The 27,198-nt window shown below is 35.4% G+C and overlaps 1 long non-coding RNA gene across 1 annotated transcript; it reads left to right on the forward strand.

The window, feature by feature from the left end:
* The first annotated feature begins 6,443 nt into the window (after positions 1-6,443).
* On the forward strand, positions 6,444-14,521 carry LOC144300194 (uncharacterized). The gene is made up of 4 exons (XR_013366782.1): positions 6,444-6,638; positions 12,275-12,491; positions 12,897-13,129; positions 14,437-14,521. It is a non-coding gene; the product is annotated as an uncharacterized LOC144300194 (long non-coding RNA).
* Positions 14,522-27,198: the final 12,677 nt, after the last annotated feature.

Raw genomic sequence — 27,198 nt, forward strand, 5'->3', positions numbered from 1 at the left:
ACTTGCCTATCATTGCTTTTGAAAGATAGAAAATGTCTTAAGTTAGGATTTTCTATTTATAGAATAGAGTATTTTTTGTTGTGCAGTGAATTTGGCCAAAATAGAGTATAAATTTTCTGAGAAATTAAAAAATGCACATACACGCACATGTCATTAATTCTACAATATTACTTCAAAATTTGGACAAATAATCTTCTCTCTTTATAAAAGTGGGTGACTCTCAGGAAGTTGGTTTTATTTAGTATTAAGTCCTTTGACCTAGGTGCTCACTTCAAGGTCCCTAGTCTGAGATCACATGGGATAAACCACACTTTCTGATTTCTAAAGTTTGAGCCTCTGTTCCTACAGCATGAATATATCCATTCCTGCAGTTCTTATCAGAGAGTATCCATTTCTGTAAAGCCAGCCCACATGCACTCCAACCCTACATCAAAGCTGGGAAGTGCCTCAGCCAGCCCTGCAGGGATTTGGAATCTGAGGATGGCAGAGGCCACACTGAGCTCAGCGCAGGTAGCACTCACCATCCCCATCGAAAGCAGCCAAGATCCACGCCTCTCTGCCTGTGTTCTCTGCCATCTGCCAGCATTTGCCCTTCAAGTCTCACATGTGGCAAAAAAAAAAAAAAAAAAAAAAAAAAAAAAGGTCTGATTGTGGCACTGGGGAAGAGGGGAAGAACAGGATTCGAGGGGGAGAGGTCTCCACTGGTTACTCCAAATCTCTGCCCTCCTTGGTAGCCTTTCTTTCTGCTCTCATAAACATGTAGCACCCTACTGGTTTTTCCAGAAACTACTTTGGGTGCTCATTCTTACCTATTTCTGGATAGTGGTACCAATTCTTTCAAACCAGCTTTCAGAAATAACCAGTTTAGAACACCCTGGAGTCATTGGGAAATGGCCTGCCTCTCAAGCAAGGGTCATATAATATGTAAATATCAATGGCTTTGCTAATCATTGTATTCGTTAATCTATTCTCTTGGTATCTGATCATAGGAATAGCAATAAAATTCTGACATTAAATACAGATATGATAGGAAAAATCCAATACTCCTAGTATATTACAACGAGAGCTGAAATATTTTGCAAAATTGTCTTCTGAGTGTATCTCAGTGTGGCTTTTCAAACATGACATGCTCATCAGGCTGTAGCTTGAGTTCATCACAAAACAATTGACATGCTTTCCATTGAGCAAGGAGGGAAAAAGTGGCTCCGGAAATGTAACCTCCACTTTGCTGCTTTCCCATCCTTTTCATAATCAATTACAATTTGTTGTGGGTTTTCTTGTATTTTACTTTAAATCTACCTAAATTAAATAATCTTTTATATTCATATTGTTAGCCAGAATTGAGATATAAATATAAGGACTCTTCTGATTTAAGGCATTTGTTTTTATTTATTCTCCAGCATGCCATCTGTCAGAGAGGAAAGAAAACAACAACAACAACATATGGATGAATTCTTTTTGTTTATCTAGATATTTTGGAATCAATATGTTCCAAAATATGTTGCCAGACTACATGATGTTCTTGATTGCCAGTGCTTACATTTGGGTCTCTGAATTAACTTACACAGGATAAAATTTTAACCCTGCAAGATGTAGTCTATGTATCAGTACGAAAAGGTACATGCAATCATGTAAATTTTCATTTTCTAAAATCAAGACAGTGTTAGAGTAACTAGAAGTATTGAATTGCATGCTTATCACAGTTTCAAAAATGGATTGTTTTTGTAAAGTGGTATCTGAAGCTCCTTAAAATCTTCATATTCCTTTTGAGTTACTAAAGAAAGATTAAATTGCTCTCTGTATAATTTAGCGTAACACAAATGCTTTGTTGTATTATAATTGGTAATCCAAGTATAGTGTAAATGTTGACACTCAGGGCAGCCCGGGTGGCTCAGTGGTTTAGCGCTGACTTCAGCCCAGGGCCTGATCCTGGGGTCCTAGGAACGAGTCCAGCGTCAGGCTCCCTGCATGGAGCCTGCTTCTCCCTCTGCCTATGTCTCTGCCTCCCACCCCCCTCCCCCGTCTCTCATGAATGAATACATTAGAAAAAAATCTTTAAAAAAAAAGTTGACACTCAATTGCATCACATGAAACTGCCATCTTTCTAGGTAAAAAGCGGGATGGACAAATGTGTAACTAAGCTGGAAACATGACTGTAGGCAAAAAAGCAAGTAGTTATAGATCTTTTTTCTGACCCAGCTTTTGCATCTTTATACAAAAATATATTATATTTATATTTTATATATTATGATTATTGTTATTTATATTGGGGTGAGCAAGCATAGGCCCCTATGTGGCTAAATTTCTGCACACAGCTGTTAACATTTGATTATTTTTCTTCTTTTTAGAATTAAAACATTGGAGAAGATTCAATTTTGAGGATATGTGTGAACAGTAGACATTGGTGAGTCAGTTCAGTTCAGCAAATATTTACTGAGCAGGTACTGTTCTCTAAGCAATGCTGTGGGTTCGGGGGTTACACAAATGAATAAGACACACTAATGACTTTAGGGTGCTTACTTTCAAGGGAGAGAGATACCCATGATCATGCTTCAATGTAATGTGATAGTCCTCACTATTTAGAGCACAGACTTTGGCTCAGTGTCTCAGTTTGAATGCTAGTTTTGGTCCCTACAGGCTGAGCAACTTGAGCATTTCCTGAATCATCTGTGCCTCAGTTTTATTGTCTGTACAGTGGGGGTCATGACGGTACACATCTCTTAGCATTGTTGTAGCGATTAGGTAAGCTGACAGAGGTAAAACACTTAGTACCGGGAACAATGGAATCACTGTGTTAGCTGTTACCATTATTAATAATGAAATAGTGTAAGAATAGAGGATATTTGCTTTTCCCACGTCTAAAATATTTTTGTTAGGAAATGACATATTTTGGGGCCTTGTCAACTTAGCTAGAAAGTCACAGGCATTGCAGGCAACCTATTCTGGGCTCAAATCTTTATTAGTTCTTAGCCATGTGATTCTCAGTTTTCTTATTTGTAGAAATAGGGATAATCCTGCTGCATTTTCATGGTTATCATGAGAATTTAATGAGATAATGTTTATAAAGGCTGTCAATGAGTACTAGCTATTAATATTTATTAGATAAAAAATCCATTCACACCTATGTGTCCCCAAAGAAAATAAGAAGCATTATGAAAAATGTGTTGCCATTCAATTAAAATAATTATATTATACTTTAAAAAATATAACACAATTTAGGGATTAAACAATTCTCAACATTAAATCTCATTTTAAGTTTGGTTGCTACTAAGTTCCCTCTTTTTCATCCTTACAGAAATGGTTTTTCTTATTTGCATAGTACTACATAAAAATTCTTACAAACATGAGATACTATCTTGTTTTTGCATTTTAGAATGGAAGCTGTCTACACAAATTTGTAATGTGATAGAGTTTATGCTAATTTTGCCATAAGTTTCATGGGTATATTGGAGGCTTGTTAATAATTAAAAAATTTTACTTCTTCAAGTTACAAATAAGTATTACAGTAAATACTTTCCAATCTTTATCTGACATGACATCTTACCGATACAGGCATCACAAAATAAATAATTTATGAAAAATATTTATTTAAAGAGCTGTAATTTACCTTGCATTTACCATATGCCATTCATCCAAGTAGCAATATAAAATATTCATTAGAGAAACTCATTAAAACAAACTTCTATACAATGAGGTGACGGGCCAACAAAAAACATCAATCATAGCAGGGCTTTAAGTTTTTATTAGTGCATATGGGCACACTAATATTTCAAAGTAGAAAATTATGAATATTTTGCTCTGGCTCTGGAATGACCACACCGCTGCAAAGACAAATTTGATAAGAGTATAACAAAGACAGGAACTGGTTTTTCTTCATTTGTTTTCATTTTAGTCAAGAAATCAGTGACAGTTCACTGAGATTTATTTTATTAATGATGAATCAACCTGATGCTATAATTAATGGGAAATCTATAGCTAATCTTAGAGGAAAAATAACTAGGCACATAATGATGTTTAAGCCTGGCAGAGCCGAACTCTGTGCCTCTGTCTCTTGAGTGTGTGCGTTGCAGGCAGAGTAGTCACTGTGGATATTAGGAACTCCCTACCGCACTTCCAGGCACATGTCTAAGGAGCAGTGTTTACAGAGCACCGCAAACGGTGGACTTAAACAAACTGATTCTATTCACACCAAGTAGCTGCAGAATTACTGCATGGCCAGCTTAAGACACACATACACACTCGTACATGCGTGCACACACACACAGACATACAAAACTTCACGATTCTAGTGAAGCTTCCAAATATGAACAGTATTAGAATTCAGGAAAAAAATAACAAGCTCAAATCAATACGTTTGCGGGATTCACATAAGCAGCATCGTATTTCTCTAGATTTCCCTATATAAACTAATTCACAATTCATTAGGAAGTTCTGTTAAGTCTCTGCTTCACGTTCACTGCCCTTCTATTACACTGTTGATCTGTGATTAAATGTTCTAATAAAATTAACTGGCTTTGCTACAAACAGAACATCTGGAGCTATGTTTAATTTCATGTCAAACACACACAGGAAACACCTGTCTAGGTGAAGTAATTTTTTTTTAAAAAAATGACATTAATCCATCTGTTTTGGAAAACGGTGTCATGGTTGTCACATTAAAAGGTAATATCAACAAACACAGAAACCCTAAATTGCTTTGGAGCATACGTTTTCTAAAATTAACAAAAAATGGCTTATCCAAATGTTATTGTGTCAGTCTTATTTTGTGCTGAATAATAAGAGGCCTTCTTTAACTCAGCAACTTTCAATACCTGCGCTGTAAAACTTCCAGATGTTAAGTCAGTCTCTGTACTTAAAAGATTAAAACCACTGGTGTGATTCTTTATCTAAATATCTGTGCTGAGATCAAACTAACACAGTCCACTGGTTTCTTCATACAATAAGGTAGGCTTTACATACATTTTAAAGTGTATAAAAGCATGAATAAATGATTTTTATATGATGTCAATGAACAAGTATATGCTTTTCAGAAATTAAATCTTCACATGTATGTATAGTTAGCAGTGGCTTCTGATAGAAAGATGAGTACATAACGTAAGCCTGATTGAGAAATGGCAGTATGTTATTTATGATCGTTTTTCCTCCTTTCATTCAGTTTGTTTTGGTATTCTTAGCTTATTGGGTTCCAAAGTGCTTTCTCTAAATTTTCCTTCTAGTTTCTATTTCTTTGTAGAACACAAGTGGACTGCCAAGCTGGTAGGGTGTTTTTTTTTTTTTTTTACATGCTTTTTAATAACGGTTTAGTGACTTCCTTATTTTGTGAGTCATACTATTTTCTCATTTAAGAAAGGATGCAGTTGAAGAGTAAAAACACTAAACTTGACCAGAATCATCAGACCTAAAATGTCTTTAATACAGATGTTCTTTGCAAACTTTTGCATTGAAGTGCATCCTGAGGCAAAGCGGAAATTCTTGGTAAGGGGAGGAGGTGAGGTTGGTGAGGAGGTGAGAGGTTTAAAGGCACAGTCCACGAAGCCTGTCTTTATCTTGTGTACTCTTAAAAATGTAATAGGAATTTCTAATTCTACCCCCCTGTACTGCTATTCATGTAAAAGGGTGCTATTTTATTTTATGTTGTTTTTCTAAAATATTTTAAAAATAAATTTAATGTTCCAAGAAGACATGCCTTAAATCTCCCAGCTCTCCTGCAGCATGACTTCACCTACTCACAGCACCCAGTTTTGTGTCCTCAGAGCGTAGGCACTGAAGGAAATTAAGGGAAACAATTTTTTTAAAGGCCATCATGCCAGCCTGGAGTGTTCTGGAAAATTACAATAAGGTTTTATTTTAAAAGCATGGTTAGTAGAATGAAATGATACAGATTTGTTAACTATCGCTAAGAATAGATTTTATCACAGGTAACAATCTGAGAATACTTTTAAACTTAATTTGAAATGTTAGTGTTTAACTCTGTCAATAAATTATTGGTGTTATGGATGTTCATAGTTGTGACAGATTTTTATGCTGTTTACTTCTGGAGCGGCTGAGAGACATAGCAGAGGTGAAGGTTTTGGCTGACTCCTGGCTGAATTCTAACAGAAGTAGTTAGAACGTGTTAAAAAAGGGAGACTGAGCACATCTCTTAGTTGTAAACATTGCATATTAAAGCAGACTGGAGATATATAGCTAGGGAAAGAGTGGCCAAGTGTAGGAAGTACAGGTAGGAAGTAGAGGCATTGTAGAGAATGACACTCAAATGAATAAACTATTTCTGGTTGTCTAGTGACAAATTTTCCTAGGACCACATTGATGCTGAACTCCTATAATGGAATCTCAGTGCTAGTAAGTGTCATGTCATAGTCTCTAGAACCCTGAGTTCCACTGTCATATGTCAAAACTTTGTCCCTTGGCTAGGAGGGAAGTGGGGCGGGTAGGATCTTGAACTTCTGATGTGTCCACTAGCACAGCTCTCTCTGTCTCTCTATTTTAACTGAGTTTCTTTATGAGGTGTTTTTTTGTAGGTGGTCTTCTGCTACTGAAAATATTTGTTTGAACTATTGGTTTGCCCAAACATATATGTTTAAGTCATTTTAAGTTGCTTTCAGTTTTCAGTTGCAACACGTCTGATTCCATAAAAGGTAATGTTGTTACTGATTACTTGTGTTTTGGTAGTGAAACATTTTGCTGAGGATGACATTGATGCTTCCAAAAGTTATCCAAAGATAATATTTGTATCTATTATGATATAATGAAACAGTATTAATTACTTAGACCAGAGGTTGGCATACTTTTTCTGTAAAGTGCCAGTGTATAGATATTTTCAGGTTTATGGACCTCATGATCTCTGTCACAAACACTCAAGGCTACCATTGTACTGAGAAAGAAGATGAGAGATAAAACAAAAAATGGGCATGGCTGTGTCCCAATAAAACTTTATTTACAAAAGAGGCAATGGCCTGGATTTGGCCAGCAGGTTGTGGTTTGCTCACCCTTGACTTAAACTGTGGGAAACTATGGAAATCTATGGAAATTTTAGACCATAAAATCAATAATCATCATATAAATTAAAACACATGGATCTCAAAATTTGGAAACATTGCAATATTTTCTCAATTATATGCATGAGATATTGTCCTTATGCCATGAAAACATTATTTCAAAATTTTACACCTAACCCAAATTGGGCATTCTGAGAAGGTACTCAATTTCCAAATCTAAGTAGTAGAACTAAAGTAAATGCAGCCTTGGTAGTATGAACTGTTGGAGTGATGCAAAGAAAATATAAATAAATATAAAGTATGATAACTTTCATAAAATTGATGCAGTGTAAATTTGTGCAAAATAAATAACTAGAACAGGTAATCATAAACTGTCATGAATTCTAGGATAATTTGCTTGTTATTAAAGCAAAAGCTGATTGATTAATCACAATAAATACTGAATTTTCTATAAGAGAATATTAGATTGTTACTTTGAATTCTAAGAAAAGATAAACTAGTTGGGTCATTATAGCAAGAAACAAAAACAGAGAGAGCAAACAAACACAAAACAAATACCAAAACCAAAAATCTTCATAGAACAAATGATATGGAAGAAGCAAGCATTGTGGAAAATCCTAAATCTTCAGGTCTTGTTTCTCTCTTCTGTTGATGGTGGTCTTGGTGGTAGTGTGATGTCTCTTCTATGTCTAAATTTTCATAATTCAATTATATGTTATGATTTCAGGAGAGGGAAAATCAAAACAAAGTTTTCCAGAACAACACAAACAAATTACTTGGAAACTAAAATAATTAAAAATTGATGTCTGAATCCATTTAAGGAAACTTCCTTAATGTCTTGACATGGAACACTATATTATTTCAATTGTGTATCTCTTTTGCACAATAGTAGAAGCCTGGCAGCCAGTTACAGAATACTTCTGTCCTTTGCCTCTATTAGTTTTCACTATGAACCCTCTGTTTGGAACACTTTTCTTCTGGTTGTCATATATATGCACAGTCAGCTTGGCCTCCAGGACTGCCTAAACTGTATATTCTTGTTGAAACCTTCCCAAGGACCCTGGGCCTCTTCAAGGTTAATGTTGTTCATTCTCTCCTCCTTGAATCTTTGACATAAGTTTATTGTTAATGTGTTTTTACAAATGAGGAAATTGAGGCTCAGGCTCAGTGCCACAGCTGGTAAGTAATGGAGCTAGTATTCCACACCAGGTCAGTCTGACCCCAAATCTTATACTGCTAACACTGTCTTGTGAGAGACATATGACAACATAGGCCGGTAGGGATAAAGCAAAAGTAGTGGAGGTCATGACTTTTCTAATTATGAAAGTAGGGCATGTAGATTGAAAAATATTTGGGAATAGAGGAAAATGTAAAGAAGGAAAGGAAAACAATGTATTTCCGCAGATTTTTTTTTTAAGAGATTTTATTTATTTATTCATGAGATACACACAGAAAGAGGCAGAGACATAGGCAGAGGGAGAAGAAGGCTCCCCGCAGGGAGCCTGATGTGGGGACTTGATTCCAGGACCCCAGGATCACAGGGTCAAAGGCAGACACTCAACCACTGAGCCACTCAGGTGCCCCTCCACAGATTATTTATTTAGATCATTTTGCTGTTCTTATTTTGCATGGTTTTCTTTTAATATATGTAATGAATACAATTTTGTTTCCTGCTTTTCTAACCTAACACACAGTAAGCAATTTGCATGCAGTAACATATTCTACATAAAATAATTTTCAATGGCTGCATAACCATAATATGTGATCAAAAGGATATAGCACAATTAGTTTCTGAATACAATGGTTATCTTCAATTTTCCCATATAAGTTTTATAGTATACATATAGATATATACTCATACATACACATCATGCTATTTTCAATTTTTAAAAACACGTTCTTAAAATTGGAATGAATGAGTCAGAAGCTATGAACATTTTTATGGGTCTTGATAGAAATTGATAAAATTTTTACTTGGATAGTACAAGGATACATGGATGGCACAGTGCATGGAACATTGTAAACACTCAAGAAATGATACCTATATTTTCAAATTGTCATCCAGAAAGGTGATGATAGTTTGCATTTCTATCCAGTTTACGTGGGCAGTCATCTCACGCTAAACTGGCTAGTACTGACTGCTTAAACATTTAAGGTGTCTTATTTAATTAATAATGCTTCCATTGTTATTTTACCTTGAATAAATAAATCATATAGGCCAGAAATATCAAACCCCACAATTTTTTAGATGATTTCCCTTTGGATTATCATTATTCATTTTTGAACAGAGGAGAAAATGATGTATGAAATTTCTCATCTGATCCTAGCAGTTTCCTTTTAAAATACTTCTTTGTTTACAGATGTAATATATGGGAGATATATCTCCTAACTGGAATATTCTGAAATTCTTTGCCTAGAATTCCTGGATATTTTTAGTAAAATTTTAGTAACTTTTTGAAACATATTTATAATGTTTAATTTTCTGTATTAATTTAAAGGCAAAAATAGTGGGATACTTTTTATTATTATTTTTGAACTATACACCAATATACAAAGTTGTTTTGAAAGTCTGCTAATAACAAATGAACTAAAAACCATCCTGTTTAAATTTATACTCTGAAATTAATTCAGGAATCTTAATTTCAATTTGTCATGGTTAAATTTGAGAAATCATCAATATTCAGCAGTTCATTATAAATAGCCTCATGTTCTTTGATTACCAATGTGTTATTTGAATTTGCATATGGTTAAGGTGTTTAGCTTTGTTTATTACTCTTTTATTATTTTTTCAAATGCATTTTTTCTCTCTAGTGTTTAGGAGTCTTAATATAATTGATGTTTATAAGACTTCTTTTGATCAAGGCAGGATTTGTTTAAAATACACGTGAAATAGCTATAGTCTGCTTTTCTCAAGTGCAGATGTCACTCTACCTCAGACCCAATAATTCTACAGTTAGTACATGGCCAATTTACTCCCGACAAATATCTGTGTTCTGAAGCTTTATTTATATCATTTGGTTTTCTACAGTTGGACTTACAAATTTATACCCCCAACAAATTTGATCCCATGCTAATCCATGGCATATTTTGATCATTCCTATGTAATAAAGTTCTTCTCTTTTATGTGGGAGGGAAAAAAATCTCCTGTCTAATACAAACAACATTATCTCTAAAACTGTGATACATCATCATACATGCAAAACCAAAGCTGCACTAGACTAGACTGGCAGATTAGATGAACCACTTCAATTTTCCATCAATCAAATTATGGTTTATTGTTCAGCTGAACTACCTCAGGCAACACAAATCTAAAAAACTGTCATTTTGGAAACATTACATTTTTTTCCTTGTCACATTATAACCCAAGCTATAGTCATAAAAAAGAATGTCATGCCATTACTGACTCATAATATCCCTTAATTTAAGAACAGCTAATTCATCTGTATATTGGGCTTGGTGCCTACATTTAAAGATGATAGCAATGTTGGGTTATATTATCTAGCCACATTGCTACCTTGGTTATTTCCAAGATAATGGTGACTTAAAAATTATTCAATTCAACAAAGGGTGGTTGCTGAAAATGGTAGCTTAATGACTAGAGTAGACAATAAACAATTGCAATTTTTTACTCATCTAAAAATTTAATTGGTTTGTGTGTAAAACGGAATTAAAATTTGATATCTGAAATAAAATAGTAACTTACTTTTAGTTTTCTTCATTTTTGTAATAGGGAAAAAGTGAGTCATCAGTCAGGTTGGAAGTTTAACAAAAACGAGAAGCAACCAAACTCTAATATCCAGAATATTAAAACTCTGATTACATTCGGTCTCCCACAAGTGTATCAATACATTTTTTGACATTTATTCTGTGACATTCCTCTTAGGTTGAGGAATGATCATCGATGCCTTTGCATTTATAAAGCTTTTCTCTCAGCTCACCTTAGATGTATGAAACAAGCTGATGGCATTTCTATAGCCAGAGATATTTAGTTGAATGCATGCAACAGTGATGATTGCTTTTCTTTGTAGCATAGGTATTACAATTTGGAAAGTGAGGAGGGAAAATGACAAAATAAATTTTATTCTCAAAATACAATTCCCTCAAAATTGAATGAGATATTTGTGCAATAATGAACCTTGTTAAAACCATGGTGGCTTCCAGTTGCTGTAGACTCATATTTATACTTAAAATGTGTTCATGATTACTTGAAGGCATAAACCCGTTCAAGAAATAATACTCATAAATAATACATGCTAAAGCCCAAAGATAATCAGACAAGTTATAAGAATATACCTCCCTCCACAAATGTATGTCATTGCTACATTTCATGAAAGGCCACTTAATTGACTACCAGATAAAGGAATAAACCTGCTAAAAGAATAGATTTACTGTGCACTGAGGCAATGCATTTAAGAGGTCTCCACTGAATAAAAAACTAGTTCCATTGGCTGAGCGAAGATATGTTCTTGAACGCGTTGGGACTTATTAACTGAACTTTTATGTGCCTTTTATGCATCATTTATTTTTGAAAAATCAGGAATTTTCATGATAGCAATTACTTATGTACCAAAGTCATGCGAAATTCCTGTGGTTGGTACCACAAAATTCACCCCAAGGAGGGACCTTACCCTCTTTTTAACACCTCTGGAGTTTAGGACAAAAAACAAGGACGTGATATAACACCAAAGGAGGTGTATATGGCTCCACCGAATGCTGTGGGTTTTCTGTAAGAAAGTAGCTTGAAGACCTTCTGCTAACTCTTCTGGAGATTTTATTTTATAGGCATGGAAGCCAAAAAAAATATTGAATCATTTTTTGCAAATATGAGGATCATAATAACTCCTAACATTTATTGAGAGCTTACTATTTGCCTAAGCAAATGTGTAACATTTGGTTATTTGTATCCTTTTTTGTGCAAATATGTCTATGTTTGGCATGACTGTAAACATCTTCATTCTGTCTTATTTAGCCAAGATTTGTGTTTGCCTGCTCTGAAATTCATTCCTCACGATAAAAGTACAAAAACTACTGGCAATAAAGCTCTGTGTTTGGTTCAGCTTCACTATAAAACCCAGTGTTTCTCAACACTGTGTAATTAAATGCAAATGCTAGGTTATAATTATATTATGGGTGTGACTAAAACAGACCAAGGGAAGGAAATTCTTAGTTAAATCTGCTTCTACCTTGTTGTTTCTAGGTTTCCTGTGGTTTCTTCGCTCAATTTTTAAATGGTATTTGATCTAAAGAATCTAATTTAACTCTTCATTTCATTCAAGGTTTAACTGAATGTTCAGGTTTTCAATCTCCCAGATGGACCCCGGGACTATATGGATGAAACAGTCTTTTTCTCCTGATATCTTGCAACATTGCGGTCCTGTTTATTTTTTCTTGTTGATGGACACACAAATGGTTGAATGGACCAGCGGTGATTCTGTTTGAGGCTGGGAACCCTTCATGAAGAAGAGTGCCTGGTGTGGCTTGCTTCTAAATAAGGTTCGTGTTGTCAGACTCATCCTTCTCCCTCCTTTCACTACACCTTACATCTGCTCCCCACCTCTTCTGCCCCTTCTTTCTGTTCCCTTTTTTTTTCTGCACAGATAGTAGCAATAGTGGCATCAAGAATAATTAGTTACTGTAAAAGTAGGATGGTTGATAATTTAAAAACAAACAATCCTGGCCATTTTTTTTCCTAATGAAAGTCAATTAAAAAGCTACTAACAGATGTATGTGAAATTTTTAACACCAGGGAAAGTAGCTTTAAAACTGTTTGTCTATTGTTTACTATTTTCTCCCAATGCTTGAGGGGGTGAGACCTGAGAAAGAGGCTTTCTGTGGACCGAGGTCCTCAGAAGCATCTGTAGAGCTGTCTAACTACTTCTTCGAATACTTGCATTGCAGAGCCACCCAGATCTCATTTTCTGAATGTGCAAGTCTGAGATCCAGAGCTGTGGAAAGACTCAGGCCATGCCACACAGCCTTTGAAGACTAGATGAAGATCAGTTCTTTGACCCTTAGGTTAGAGTGCTTATTCCCACATTTTGGTAATTCTTCGATATTGGCCATCAGCCTGGGGCTGACCCATGAAGAAGGATGTCTTCGTCCTCAGCTAAAAGAAGAAAAGCCACAAAAAGGTGATTTTTTCATAGAGCTGACTGTATTTCATTAAAAAAAGAAGTGTCTCAAACTTTGGTGTGGCAGTGTCTGTTCTTGTGTGAAATGGTGGTGAAAGCAGTTTATGCTTGTTTTGCCTTTGTTTGTTTTTAAATGTCTTTTCTTGGCAAAATTAAAATGTTGGCAACCCAATGATGGAACTCATATATTTATTTGAAATTTCACTGCTCCATGAAATCTAAAAGTCTGGGAAGCAGGGCAGTAGACTGCCTCCTTCTCTTTCCCCAGTCCCAGATGGGCACTGCTGTGAATCCCTCCTTCTTTCAATTTCCTTTTTGGCAGAATATGTCCTATGATTTTTGGCTACAGGCTGTGGAAACCTCCATGGGTGGAAGGTTAGCAGGCTTAGGGTTTAGACTCAGTTATGCCACCAATGAGGCTGCCACATCTGTCAAGCCATTAGCCTGGTTTTGGTTGTTCTTATAAAAATGAAAAGGTTGGTTGAGCTAATTTGAGAATTTTGAGTTCCTTCTCCTTGTGTGTCTTTAGAAGTTTCAAGTTCTATTTGTGAGGCAGGGTTTATAGAATAGCGTTTCATTAATTTGAACTAAAGAGACTTGGTGTTAAGAAAATGAGGATGGGGAGAAGTAAAGAGATAGAGGATTCAATTTCATTTCCATGAAGACAGCAAATTCTGGTGACCAATATACAGAACTCCAAATTGTTTGCTCCATTTATTAAAGCACCCAGGTCTCTTTTTGGTCCTTCCTTTGCTTACATTTTGGTGCTCTGTGTGTCTGGCATTAGTTTACATAATTAAATTTGAATTTATGCACATTGAAAATTTCCCTAAATGTCTTCTCTTTGTGTATATATTGTCATCTTGATAGAAAGAACCTGGAATCTGGGGCTAAGAGCTGAGTTGGGAATCTAGTTCTGTCATTTAATTGTTAGGTGACTCCAAGTGAATTCTCTGACTTCCTTTATGGAAACTTTAATAAATAAATGAGATTATAATTATGAACACAGGTTGTAAGTATAAAAATCTATGTAAATATCAGGCAGGCATATTATGCATCTGATCTGTATTTTACACATGGTACACATGATGGATTGATATTACCTGCCTAAGTTTATCTACATATTCCACAGTTTTTATGGAATAACTACATGGCCTAAGGATTGATTGATTTTTACTTTCTCCCTTTCTTTTATGGATGAAAAGTAAAACATAAATGTCTCTCTTTTTTATTATGAAAAGTCTTTTCTGTGTAGTCCCTCTATGGATTTGTCTACATATTTCTCATCTTTTGGCTTTTTCTCCTAGGCTCAGGAGTCACTGAATACCCTCAACTCATTTAAGCAATGATGGTCCACTTTGTTGTCTGCAAAAAACCCACAAGTTTCTTAGTAAGGTATGCCAGACTTTTTATATGTTTACTCCAAAATATATTTCCAGTCTTCTTCCTTGCCCTCTATGCTCTGGATAGACTTCCCAAACTGCCCTGTGAACCATTTTTAGGGTGGAATTCCTGCCTTACCACTCATCTGGCAAATTCCTACTCATCCTACTCCATTCTTCTTCTAACTCTCCATTCTGCTTCTAACTAAAAGCATTAGTCTTTTTTTCTGTGAACCCCCTGTATCCCTCTCTGATATCTTTATGTTGCAACATACATGTATTACATTGTAAATTTTAATAGTATTATTCCTTATAAGCTAAGAATAGTGTTTCCTGAGACTTTGTGTCTCTTGTTGCCTATTAAAGCATCTGGTAGATAGCAAATACTTAGTACAGGGTTGTAGGTTTATCAGTACAACAATATCAGTACAGATGTTGATATTTTGTCACCTAGGTTTTTTCTAGTAAATTTCAATTAAGACATAATAAGGGGACACCTGGGTGGGCCAGTCAGTTGAGCATGTGACTCTTGATTTTGGCTCAGTCATGATTGCAGGATCCTGGGATTGGCCTTGAGTTGGGCTCCACACTCAATAGGGAGTCTGCTTGAAGATTCTCTCCTCCTTTCTCGGCTTTTCCTCCTGCTTATGTGTGCTTTCTTTCTCTCTCAAATAAATAAATAAATCTTAAAAAAAAAGAAGGTCATGGTTAGAGGTTTCTTTTCCTTGCTTTTTCTTTTCTCCCAAACAACAAAATTACTAAATTCAATCATTTGCAATGTGGTATATTTGGTCATATTCAGTACTAAATCACTAAAATATGTGACTAATTATTTAAGTTTATCTTGTTCACATGCATCAACTAGGCAGCAATCCAATTAATTGTATGGTGGGCAATTTTCAAAAGCTGATTTAGACTCTCAAAATAAGGGCATCTTCTTCACATCTCTTAGGGCTTCCTCTTCATTATTAAGTGTAATTGTAGTTAAATACATTATTTTACTTTTTCATACTATTATGAAATTATACAATACATAGTAATTCTTAATGAAATTCCATGAAAAGATGGGAAGAGGAGGACAGAAAAAATCCAAAGGTTTGCTGATTTTTAAAGAGAATGCATACTTTTTGAAAGCAAGATGGTCAAAATTAATTTTAGGAAAACAATCTTGCCCACCCACTAGTAAGCTTTTGCCATTTAAATGTACCAGGTTTAAAATAATTAAGAAATGGAACAGAGAAGGACAATATTGGTAAATTAGTAACAACAATATAACTAAATTGAGGGATAATTCATAATGTTCCCACCCACTGACTTAAATTTTTTTAACTCGTCATTTCACAAAATAAATTTGGAATGGATTTGGATAGTGATTTCCAAACATTCCAAACATTCAAATATTTGCTTCAGCTTGATTTCTTCTTAAATCATCATCTGCTAGATACTAATAATTGCAACCAAAATTGAAGGCCAAGTCAGAAACAAAATCATTTTTTTTAATACCTTTGACCTAATTTATTCAGTGTGTCTTCTGACTGCTATGCACGTGAGTGTGTGTGTGTGTGTGTGTGTGTGTGTGTGTGTGTTGATACAGAGGTGGGGTCAGTGATGAAGGAATTGTGAACTGGGTCTCTTTAACAGTTTCCAAACCCCAAAATCAATGCCTTTAATTTGGATGTTTATCCAACCTCTCCCAACTACTTCAAATCTTTTAAGGAATGTGTGTGAACAAACAGAATGACTGAGTATCTTAATTATTTATTTGTTTGTTTTTCTATCAAGGAACACCTCCATCATAGTTTTGGTTTCTTGAGAAACAGACTCTGAGAAATGCATGCAGCGTGTTTATTGACAAGTGATTTGAGGAATAAGTCTTGTGAAGGAGTTAAGGAAGCAAGAATGGGCAGAGGGGGTAGTTGAATTGTAATGCATTTGCAAGAAAGGCCATATTAGAGCTCATAAGAAGCTCTGGACTTGAGGTGCACTTCAGAGATGTCTCAAATGGGGAAAGGGAGCTAACTATGTCATCTAGTCATTAGTTATGGATTTCTCCTCCTCTGTAGGCCTTCCTCCTTTTCCAGGTAAAATAACTAAGGCAGCTCTCCTTGGCCAAGGACAATTCCTGGGAAGGGACTAACTATTATGTCACTGACAGGCAATATCTGGGGAGATGGATACTTTGGTCCTCAAAGGAGACACCTAATTCATGCCCAACAGCATCCACTGCAGTTCTCCAATGAAGTATCATCCCTGCAGTGTCAACCTTGAAGCAATGACTAGGTGAGGTCAATAAATACCATAAGCTATTTCTGGATAATCTCTATTAATTGTCCCAACTCTAGAAATATCCAGTTTATCCTTCCTCTCCTTAGGTTGTTTTTTAGTTCATAATAAAACATCATAGATAAGGTGGCTTATATACAACACACATTTATTTCTCATAGTTCTGGAGGCTGGGAAGTCCAAGATCAAAGCTCCAGCAGATTTTGTGTCTGGTGAGAGCCTGCTTTTTCTTCATAGATGGCCATCTTGTCTCTGTCTCCTTACATGGCATAAGGGCCAAAGGAATTCTCTGAGGATTTATTTTTTTTTTTATAAAGACACTAATTCCATTCATTAAAGCTCCACTATCATGACTTAATCACTTCTCGCAGGCACTGTCTCCAAATACCATCACAATGAAGAATAGATTTTAACATATGAATTTGGAAGGGATATAAATTTTCAGTCTATAGCAGATAGTAAAATCCTTGAAGCCTGAGTTAGATCTATTATTTTCTTATTTCTTTGAATTTTTCCCATTATGAATAGCTGAATGACTCTCTCTCTTTATATCTACCTACCTATCTATCCATATATATATATAATTTATTTTTATTTTATTACATGTAGATAAATAAAACAAAAATAAATAAAAATATACAAAGTCAACTGGTCAATGAGAACCTTTACCTTCAGGAGATATGTGAAGGAGATGTATTCAGTGCTCTTCAGTTAAGACACATTTTTCTTCCATTTTCTTTTTCTTTCTCCCTGATTCAAGCCATCATCTTTCCTATAATAAAATCATGCTCTAGTGTGTTTCTCCCTCAGAAAATATATTAATACATGATGAGTATTGTAGGTAAAATGATGAGTATACCAAATGTCCTTTTTTTTAGGTAGAGGGGCAGGAGAAACAATGGAAGAGGAAGAGAATCTTAAGCAGGCTCTATGCCCAGCTCAAAGCTTGATGTGGGGTTCCATCTCATGACCTGAGCAGAAATCAAGAGTTGGATGCTTAACTGACTCAGCCACCTGGTGTCCATGATATCCATGTTTTAATCATCAGCATGTGTGAGTATGTTTCCTTACCTGGCTAAAGAGACTACAGATGTGAATAAGGGAAATATCTTGAAATGAGATTTGACTGCCTTATTCAAGTGGGTCCACTGTTAATCATGAGGATACTTAAATAATAGAAGAGGGACATAGAAAGTTAAAATCAGAGAGAGATCTGAAGATGCTACCTAGATGGATTTGAAGATGGAGGAAGGGGCCACAAGCTTTTGAATGCAAGTAGCCCCTAAAAGTGGGAAAAGATAAAGAAATAGCTCCTTGCACTGAACTTCTAGAAGAAATACAGTCTTAGAAACACCTTGATTTTAGACCACTGATATGGATTTTGGACTTTTGACCTCTAGAACTACACAGTAATGAAAATGTATTGTTAGAAACCACTAACTTTGTAGTAATTTGTTATAACAGCAATAAGAAATGAATAAAATGAGTTTTGTCTACTTGAAGCTATATACTGGACATTTGTATGTTTCTGTAACAGTAATTTCTTGTTTTTCAAAGTCCAAATAAAGAACAAGACTTATTAGTGAAACTTATTATTGGAAACTATATTTCCAATATAGTTGGAAATATGAAAGACAGGAGATCCTTTTTAGTTTGATAGATACCCTATGTTTATCGTTCTTGGTGTTTTAAAACATTTGAAACAAAATTTTAAAATAATCGGATTTCACATATAAATCTGGATTTCCAGCTTTAAAAATAAAAAATCAATACTGAACCTGGATTTTCAGATAGCATCATCTTTTTATAGTTGAGTGGTAGCTGTGCTTGTGAGACACAGCATGACCTCTCTAGATGGCCATACTCTCTACCCTCACACAGATGTGCTTAGCCCTTATGCCTGGACCACAGAACTCAGCCTGGCTTAAGGAAGGGGTTGCCCCTTCCTTTCGTTTAGTTGACAATGTTCTATAAAGTGCCATATTGACTTGGCATTGTTAAGAAGATTTTAAAATTGTAAATAAAATTGATATATAAATTTATTTTACATTAATTTCTGGAAATAACTATTTTTTTTTAATTCTCTTTGGCTTCTAGTTACTTAGGTTTTAGTTGAAACAAGAAGCAGTTTTCTTGTTCTTTATTACAGATTCATGCTTCTGGTTAAAATGATACCTAAGATTTGAGGATTTAAGGGAGAGATGCCAAAGGTCATATTTGCTGTAATATTTTTTTATTAAAGTATAGTTGACATGCGATGTAACATTAGCTTCAAGAGTAAGACACAGTGATTTGACAACTCTATACATTATGGTGTGCTCACCACAAGTGTAGCTCTGACACCATACGACACTATTACAATCTCACTGATTATATTCCCTGTGCTGTGCCTTTCATCCCCATGACTTACTCATTCTGTAATGGGTGCTTAGCCTCCCAATCTCCTTCACCCATTTCTCCCATTCTCCTGAGCCCTCATCCTTCTAGCCACTATCAGTTTGTTTTCCATATTTATGGATCTGTTTCTACTTTTTTGTTTTGTTTATTTTTGAACTACAAATGCACCAAGAACTTTCTCTGAAAATCTTCATTCAGGAAACCTTGGTGAGTGTCTGGTATTGAGAGGCAGTCTCATGTAGTTAAGAACATAGACTCTTTTAGTCAGCCTGCCTAGGTTCAAATCCAAGATCCACTACTTACTTAGTAACTGTGTGTTCTTTCTCAAGTAACTTAATCTCTTTTTAAATTTCCTCATCTGCAAATGGGGATAATACCTGCCTCCCAGTTGAGTATTAAATTAATTGATATATGTAGAACGTTGAGAATAGTACAGGATACAAAGCAAATATTTACATACCATGCACTAGTAGTATTTTACCATCATTCAACTTAAATTACTACCAGTTTACTTCATCTAATACATGTGTCTTTCTTTGATTCTAAAATTTTTTTTTAATTTTTTAAAATTTATTTATGATAGTCATACAGAGAGAGAGAAAGAGAGGCAGAGACACAGGCAGAGGGAGAAACAGGCTCCATGCACTGGGAGCCCGACGTGGGATTCGATCCCAGGTCTCCAGGATCGCGCCCTGGGCCAAAGGCAGGCACCTAACCGCTGAGCCACCCAGGGATTCCCTGATTCTAAAATTTGTAAATGAGATCAACAACTTATCACTTTCTTTAATCTAGTGACTAGTTTCTGAGATCTTCTGACTTGACTCTATAGGACTGTTGCAATAGTGGAAATTTCCCATTTATTTGCATGTTTATTTTGTAATTGACAAGAATATGTCTGGAGTCAAGGGTAAAGTTAGTGTGGTAAGTGCACCTGGGGTTTATATACTCTGAATTGATGATTCTCCAAGCAGGGATTCACTCTCTGTGTTTGAAATTATAAAAAAATATAGCAGAAGTGGGGAAAGGTTTTATATATTCTCTTAGCTGCAAAACATTTGGAGCCCAGTAGGCAGCATGGGCTGTTACTTGGGGATTTTTTTTTCCCTTTTAGCTGTATACATTGATAAAACTGAATATCAAGTGAAAGTTTTAAAGTAATATCTACCTTTAGACATTATTTTAGTCATATGGCTGAGATAATGTAACAGTATGTGTAACTTGTCCTCCTTAAAAATGGTTGATCTTAGACATAGGAGTCAAAAGCTAATCTGGGCTAATTTATAAGTAAGAATCTGGAGTCCACATGTTTTTTTGGCTGAACACCCTGGAACAAGACTTTGTCTTTTAAGTGTTTTTTGTGTGACCTTCTATATCTAGAAGTTTTGCCTTTGGTTGTGAGCCTTAGCTGTACTTTATTGAATAAAGCTATAATGTTCTATTAAAGAAAGGTTCCAGAAGAATCATTATCTTTATAACCAGAACAGATATGACTTGTTAATTTCACTTATATTTTTAAGAGTATGACTAATTCTTCCTGCTATCTATGGGTTCTTTTTAAAGAAAATAAACACTTCCATGTATGTAGTAAGGTTACCAAATTACCTTAATGGAGGTTATAAGACTTACTTTATAATTTACAGAAAAAAATTTGAAGTTCTGAAAAGTTTTTAATTCCCAAGATAGCTGTTTTACTGTGGGCAGTAGATGTTAATAGGAGCCACTTTAGTGACCACAAGTTTTCAATGGCTTTTCAATGTCCTGAACTAATTTTAAAATGTGTACAAATTAAGGTTGAATTATTTGGGACAATATTTTTATCTTAATCATTTAAGTATAGTACAAGAGAAATCTTTACTTGCAGTGTTGCAGTCCTGTGGCTCCCGTAATATGCCATTGAGAAACACAACTATAAAAATATCAAATCAACTTTTGGTACTTTGTCAAAGTGAATGGAAAAAAAGATGATTTAAGAAAAAAGCTTTTCAGTGATCTATTTTTAAGTAATTCAATCTCTACTGATTGAGAATTTAAAACTAAACCTGGCATCTTATGTACATAGTAGAAAGAAACCTAAGAGTTAAAAGAGCTAGTGAAAAAATATTTAAACAAATTACACTTTAGAAACATCTTGAAGAATTCCCTGTCCATAGGACTTTTCACTAAATGTCCATGGGACTTTTCGCTAAATTTTGACATAGTATAAGCTGTAATAGCTTTTCAATACAGATACATGGAATTGACATTCAATAAAATGATGTTGTTTTGGATAGTGAGAAATAGAAAAAAAATCATATGTTTTCCATAGAAGATGAGACATAGGCCATTGATTTTTTACCTCCCCCTAAACACTCAAGATGCTATATTGTATTGAGATAAAAAACAAAACAAAAGAAAACAAATCCCATGTTTAAAATTTTTATTTACTAATATTTTGTGATTCTACTGTGACTCATTTCATTGTTTATTTTATGTTTCAAGGACATAAAGAATCTAAAACTTTGTTTCAAGGACATAAAGAATCCAAAACATGAAAAGTTTGAAATGAGTATAGAACACAGGCTAGATCAAGTAGGAAGTGAGACAACAAGGTACTAGCATATAGGAAGAATGTAGAAAGGGACATGGCTGGCTGAGCTAAAAAGACACAATAGGTGCAATGCCATGATGACATTAGTAAGCTGGAGGCATAGAGGTTGAGTTCAAAAGTGGAAAGTTTGGATTGAAAGTATCAAGGATGCCTGGGTGGCTCAGCGGTTAAGCGTCTGGCTTTGGCTCAGGTCATGATCCTGGAGTCCTGGGATTGAGTCTTGGCCTTGGGCTCCCTGCTTGGAGCCTGCTTCTCCCTCCACCTGTGTCTGGCCTCTCTCTCTCTCTGTGTCTCTCATGAATAAATAAATAAAAATCTTAAAAAAATAAGAATAGGTATCAGAGAGAACGTGTGCCCAGATGTGACAATAGCACCGAGTGACTACATCACAGCGGAGAGAAGGGCCATGGAATATGGATGCTAGTGTGTTGTATGGATGACTCACAAATATGATGATTTCACCAGAGATTGACAAGATTTGGAACAGCCCAGAAGATTTGACCAGTGTCTATAATCTTAGTAAAAAGCATGTCAGTACATGAGAGTTTTTTTTAATTTTTTAATTTATTTATGATAGTCACACACACACACACAGAGAGAGAGGCAGAGACACAGGCAGAGGGAGAAGCAGGCTCCATGCAGGGAGCCCGATGTGGGACTCGATCCTGGGTCTCCAGGATCACGCCCTGGGCCAAAAGCAGGTGCTAAACCGCTGCGCCACCCAGGGATCCCCAAATTTTTTAGATAGTACAGCCTATTGCCATCGGCCCCCAAGGAAAATAGAAGAGTAATAGGCCTTAAGGTTCTTAAGACTCAATCATCTTCCCAACTTAGAGAATATTTTGAGTAAGTAAATAACTAAGTCTTATCCCAGGTAGACAGTGTTTCCTAAAAGGACATCTCAGCTCTCCTAAACTTAAGGCAATGAGGCAGGTATAAAAAACATACCACGGGTTTTCTTCTTAGGAAGTCTATTCCCTGAGTGTACACTGTTATTATTCATGACTACTGTTGTTTCAGATAAAGATATCATCTTGTTTATCAGTAGATCTGACTTTGTCCACTCTCTTGCCTTCATATGCTGGTTTGGTTCCTCCAAAAGGTAGACAGAATTACACATGCAAGAGACTGCTCAAAATTCCTGTGAAGGATAAAAGGGGAGGGAGCAAGAAAAGGCAGAGAAAAACCTCAGACCTCAATGAGTGTCTGACACCTTAGAGAAGAGAGAGACAAAGGACTGGGTCAAGTGAGCCTCGGTCTACTCAGAAAATCTTGGCCAGGTTGCTGGGATGGCCAAGAGCAAAGGTTGCCCATTTGAGTAGCCCTGTCTTGGCCAGATCTGACCTGCTCTAGGACCTCCACCAGCTAAGCTCAGTGAAGCTTGGGAGCAGACCATGTGTAGCATGGCTTAGGTGTTAACGTCACAGGTGAGTGGATGGGTGGCAGCTGGAGGTTGCCAGCAGAATCTGTAGGGGCAGCGTGTTTCCTCAAAGGCAGATCTAAATGTGGATGTCAAGGGCATCACACTTTTAGGAACACTTTTTAGTGTTTTTTTAGCTTTTTCTTTTATTCCCCTAAACATTGCCTCATGTCTTCCTCCCTCTTCTGTGTTCATTTTTTCCCTTTAAATTCATGTATATACTTTAGTAATTTTTCAGTGATGATCTGTGTAGAAAATTATATCCCTTTGTGTAAAAACATCTTTACTTTTATATGGTAGTTTACTTGGGAATATATTTCTCATATGATACTTGTTTGCTCTTGGCAGTTTGAAATCGTCACTTCTGTTATTGCTTCTGCTCTTATGGATGAGAATCTGCTCTTTGTATAATTGTTGCTTCTTTATTGAATCTGTCTTTTTGTTCTCATTAGTTTTAATATTTTTTGTCCTTATTAATTATCAGTCTCACTAGATATATCTCAATGTGGACTTATTTTTATTCATACAATGTATGATTCTTATATCTGAGTATCAATATGTTTCTTCAGTTCTATGAATTTTTAATCTTTACTCCTTTCATATTTCTTCTCCCATTTTTCTGTACTCACACTTTTATTTATTTATTCATTATTAAACATTTTATTTTGGGAGCACCTGGGTGGCTCAGTGGTTGAGCATCTGCCTTCAGCTCAGGTCGTGATCCTGGGGTCCTGGGATTGAGTCCCCTCAAGCTCCCTGCAGGGAGCCTGCTTCTCCCTCTGCTTATGTCTCTGTCTCTGTGTGTCTCTTGTGAATTAAAAATAATCTTTTTTAAAAAGGGGGACACCTTTGTGGCTTGATCTGTTAGGTGGCTGTCTTTGGCTCTGAGCTTGATCCTAGGGTCCTAGGATGGAGCTCTACATTGGGCTCCCTGCTCCGTGGGGAGCCTGCTTCTCCTTTTCCCTCTGCCTGCCACTCCCACTCCTGTGCTCTCTCTTTCTGTCAAATAAATAAATGAAATCTTTAAAAATAAATTTAAACAGTTTTAAAAAAAGATTTTATTTTTAAGTAATCTCTATACCCAATGTGGGACTCAAACTTACAACCCTGATATCAAGCATCACATGCTCTACCAACTGAGGCTTCCAGGTGTCCCTGTATTCACCACTTTTAACCATTAACTATATATTACATCCTACTTATTCTTTTCTTAACATACCTCAAATCCCTTCATATTTTCATGTCTCATTCTATGTAGGTTTCTCAGACAAAGCTTCCAACATTGATTTATTGTTTAGTTGTATTTAATCTGGTTTTTAAATTATTTATGGAGTTTCAAATATCAGTGGCTTTCTTTGTTGTTGGTGGTGTTATTGTTCTAGAAATCCCATCCTTCCTCATAGTGTGCTGATCTTAATGAGGGTTTCTAATTCTCTTTTATCTTTTTAATTAATGCTTATATAGTATTACCTTTCAGATAATTCAAGTTCTAAGAGCACGAATGTTCATATTATTACTCTGTTTTATTGTGTAGTTTGTGATTCTTTTCCTGTGAATTTACTTTCTGGTCAAGTTGACTCCTTTGTCCTTCCTCACCCCAAATCTTGTGGGAGGAGACCTGAATGGTTACTGCTAATGGTGCAGAGGTTTCACATTCTGAGGTCAGTTTACATAATTTCTCAGTTTGGGGTACCTGTGTTTTGAGTAATATAGATTCAGCCTCCATATTCTTGTGTAGAAGAATACAGGGATTTTAATTTATTTGGAGAATTTTTTCCTGTCCTGAGTCCCAGATGGAGATAAGCATCCTGTCTACTTCCTTAAGCTACTGTATTTTTTTCTAGTCTATGTATGTCTAGTCAGACTATTAGAATTCCATGCCTTACTCAGACTCAAGGTTTTTCTTGTCTCCCATTAAAATACTGACTTCTATATGTTAGGGTTTATATCCAATAGGCTCTTCCTTGATCCCTAAAATAGGAGCTTGGTTATTTACCATTCTGGCTATAAATTCCCTTTTTAAATTTCTTAACACTGATCCTTCCTATATAGATAGCTTGCTAAATATTTTTTTTCAATTACATATTTATATTATGTGTTCAAATTAGAGGCAGACCTGCTCTGTCATCTTTGACATAACTTTTATATGCTCCCTATTTTTAAAAAAAATCTTTGCTAATGTTATGGTAACTTTTCAAAATTCTTATTTTAAAACTTTATGTGCTCAAATTTTAGAACCTTAGGATACATTTCTAGTTTTCTTCAGACTAGTTGAAGTTCTTTTTTTGTGTGTGTGCATAGAGAAAATTCTAGAAGGAATTAACTTAAAAATCAACATGGAATTCTAAAAGAGAATTCTACATGACATTGTGAAATGGGTATGTATATTAAAGATGTGAGTAGAAATCTCGTGGCTTTTGGATTCTATTCCACCTGAAAGATTTAAAAGTATGAATAAAATGCATAGAAAAATATTACTACATGCCTACATAGTAGAATTTTAAAAGTTTAGTAGCTCAATATCAGTGTCAGGCCATAAAAATTTACTTAAAATCTTACCCTGTTTCACTCTCATGCAGTGGTTAAGGGCATGACCTCTGGAACCCCTTTCCTGGGTTAATTCATTGTGTGACTTTGGACATATTTTTAAACTTCTTTCCTCCCCCCTTTTCCAAAAGATTTTTCTTATTTGAGAGACAGAGAGTATGAGCTGACAGAGGGGCAGAAAGGCAGAAGGGTAGAGAGTAGCAGACTCCTCACTGAGCAGGGAGCCTTTTATGGGCCTTGATCCCAGGACCCTGGGATCAGGACCTGAGCCCAAAGGCAGATGCTTAAGTGACTGAGCCACCCAGGGGAACCCAAACTTCTTTCTTTCTCAATTTCTTAATATCTGTTTGTACAATAGTAGTAAGTTCCTCAGAGAGCTATTGCATTAAATTAGAACATAAATAAAAGACTTCTAATTGCTGGCTATTCTTATTGCTACTTCTATGGCTATAATTAGTGGTTCTCAAATTTGGTATTCTAGAAAAGAATAAAAAAGAAAAATAAAACAAATAGAAGACTAGCATAAGGTATCCAACATTTTAATGACAGTAGAAAAATAATTACTACCATCTACTATCACATATATAAGATAAATATTTTAAGACATAAAAAAGTGAACAAAGGTAGCTTTCTAAAAAAAAAACTCATTACAATGTATTTATTATTCTATGTCACCATGGAACAGTGGAAATTTCATCATGAAGCACCAGTATGAGATTTGAAAATCTTTGTTTTAAACATCTTTGACTGGAAGGCAGGATAGATTGTATGCCCAGGGTGTTCTACAATAGCTTTAAGGTAATAGAGAAATATCCTTTTGTAGTTTAGGGATAGCAATCAAATGTCCTTGCTTAAAAAAGAGAACTAAATTAATCTGAAAGCATCAATTAGGGAGAATCACTTAGAAATAAATTGTTCAACTATAATATAAGAATTGACTATGTATAGGTCTAAAGAATAATTGATATTCCATTTTGTAAAAAAAAAATTGTACTGAGATGACTTCAAAGTAATTGAATACAAAGAAGGAAATCACTCAGCACTCTTCTGATTTGCTAAAATATAATGCTCAGGTCTGCACTCCCCACTCCCCAGCCTAAAGGAGGATTAAAGAACTTAGGGGTTCATATGAGCAATATAAGACTGAGTAAGGGATAAGAAAATAAAATGAAAGTCTTGAGTAAAGGACATGGAATTTAACTTTTTTTTTTTTCCATGAAAGAATATGGCTGAGGATCATTTTAGGAATTATTTTCAACTATACAGAGGGATTATGGTGCCAAATGAGGGTAGTTACTATTATTTTTTATGAGATTCCAAGTTGACTGAAGTTTAGTCCAGAGGAACTGGACTATCTACTGCTATTCACCCACACATCAGTTGGACTCTGTTGGATATACCCTTTGTGTAAAATACGAGGCCAGTTTGCTAGGATATGCACAGTGATTAAAGA

The sequence above is a fragment of the Canis aureus genome, chromosome 28 (assembly GCF_053574225.1).
Source record: "Canis aureus isolate CA01 chromosome 28, VMU_Caureus_v.1.0, whole genome shotgun sequence".
Lineage (NCBI taxonomy): Eukaryota > Metazoa > Chordata > Mammalia > Carnivora > Canidae > Canis > Canis aureus.